We start from the raw sequence: 2,265 nt of genomic DNA on the forward strand, positions 1-2,265 counted from the left end.
AATTTATATTCTGAACGGCCAAAAAGAAACTGATCCCTAAACTCAAAAAAAAAAAGAAACTTATGTTAGAACTCAACGGCGTAGAGTGAAAATCGGAAGTCCGGCGAAAATCGTAATAACTCGTAAGTCGTAAGTGAAGTTAATCATAAGTGAAGTGGCCTGCGGGGGAACATCTGATTTTATACCCACAGGGGGGGTGCGGAAATCAGATGTGCCCGACAGTCGAAATTCGGTAAATTTGCGTCGATGAAGACGTTTTAATTTCGACTTATCTGTGCTAGCAAACCAAAAAACTCGGTTGTCTTCCAATTCAGGATGTTTTATACGGTGCGACATCGTTTTTAGGAAATAAAAACGGAATAAAAACGGTACGGTATGTTTACAATTCCGAAAGATGTCGGAATCCTGAATTGGAAATTGAAAATATTTCTCGGAAAATTAATTTGAAACGAAATTATTTAAAAAGGAAAACTAAAATAATTATTCTAAAATGAGGGAATAGGTTTGAAAACCCATTTTCTCATTACATCCCCTCGGCTCCGGTTGAAAAATTGAATCCACGATGAAATAGGGGATTAAATTTTTCACGGTGAAATCTACTAAGTCCGGTTAACGGTTTGACTATTCACGGCAAGACGATTGAGATCGGATTTACAATAAACAAGTTCACCTAATCTACTCCAGGTGGCGTATACTCGGCTAATGCTCCCACTCTATGGTCCGCGATGACGGCGCTCTTCGATGAATCTGTCGAAGTTCTGTGTTCTATCAGCTAACCTCCAAAGTCCAATTGTCAAATTTCGCCGGGTGGTTCCAAATTTCGATTGCCATTTCCATCGGTGAAAGAAATGCCGGAAAATAGTGGAAACAGTGCAGGACGGAATCTTCAAAGTGAGTACCATTTCGATTTGTCATTCGTTGTGTTATTTCTGAACCATTTTAGGGTGGACTTCGCAAAGCCGGCTCCGGGCACATGTCATGGGGGTTAACAGTTACCAATATCGTCCAACCAGGGTAGTTTGGAATACTGGACAGCGTCGTTGGCTCCCCCCTGTGACGGTGGTGCAATTCTCCGATGGTGTTGGAGTCAGCAGCAGTTGTAGGTTGCACAAAAAGGAGAGAAAAGCATTTAGTATACTGATATCCTGGAGCAGAGGGATAACAGGGTGTACGGTGGAATTTCGGAAGAAACGGTAAGTACGGTCGGTAATTTTAATAAGGAGATACAAATATACTGTTCTATTTTACTTACCGTTCAGGCCAGTTTGTAATATCGGTGTAAGCGGTGTCAGCCTTCTATTGCTATTTTCTATTCGGTTATTGTATTTAACAGTGCCACAGGGGTGAAGTAGAGACAGACAGGACGGGTGTATCTCACTTGTTATTATCGGACCCACAATTAATACAGAAAAATTGAATTAACTGTAACGGTTCTTGTTTTTCCAGTGAATTAACGGAATTTTCTGTTGTAGGTGTTCTGGGATACCACTTATCTACCCAATGACGGTCAGACGGCCCTGTTTGGTGGTAATAAAAGCTGCACAGAACACACAAAACTGTACGGAACAGAATCTTCCAACGCTGGCAGACCAGGTTAGATCTATCGGTTATGGTGGAATCGCGGAAATATAGGTATGTACATTCTGTCAGTTAATAAGGAGATACAAGTATAGGGCTCTATTTCACTCACCTGGGCACTTATTCGGTGAAAGCAGCGGTAGTACCCCATTACTAACCTATTTTCGGTGATAACTATTATTTTTAACGGTAATAGAGGAGTGAAATAGAGACGGACAGAACGGATGTATCTCATTTATTATCGGTGCATGCTATAATATAACGGTACGGTTGGTTTTTATTTCGGTTGCTATACAGTGTACTTACTAATGATCAGACGGATGGAACGGTTTTAAGTCCTTCACATGAATATTGGTGATTTTCTTACCACTGTCATCTTTCAGGTCATAAACAACGGGTGAAATTACTTTCACAACGGTATATGGACCAAAGAACTTCGGAGCCAACTTGGCTGCAAAGCTATCAACGGCGGATGACAACGGATTAGCACGGCGCAGAACTCTATCACCGACATGGAAACGAACTTCTCTTCGACGGAGGTTGTAATGGTGAGCTTGCTGCTCAAATGCACGGTACAACCTGGTATTGACAAACTCATAGGCCTCCTGAAGATGACGGATTTGTTCTGTACGGTGAGTAAGATTTACTCTACTTTCTTCTGGGCTTCTGTTTGTCTCCTCGGTGTCT

The 2,265-nt window shown here is 41.6% G+C and overlaps 1 long non-coding RNA gene across 1 annotated transcript; it reads left to right on the top strand.

The window, feature by feature from the left end:
• Positions 1-1,135: 1,135 nt before the first annotated feature.
• On the top strand, positions 1,136-1,986 carry LOC123309793. The gene is made up of 3 exons (XR_006537289.1): positions 1,136-1,193; positions 1,473-1,632; positions 1,962-1,986. It is a non-coding gene; the product is annotated as an uncharacterized LOC123309793 (long non-coding RNA).
• Positions 1,987-2,265: the final 279 nt, after the last annotated feature.

This window comes from Coccinella septempunctata, chromosome 3, assembly GCF_907165205.1.
Source record: "Coccinella septempunctata chromosome 3, icCocSept1.1, whole genome shotgun sequence".
Taxonomy (NCBI): Eukaryota; Metazoa; Arthropoda; class Insecta; order Coleoptera; family Coccinellidae; genus Coccinella; species Coccinella septempunctata.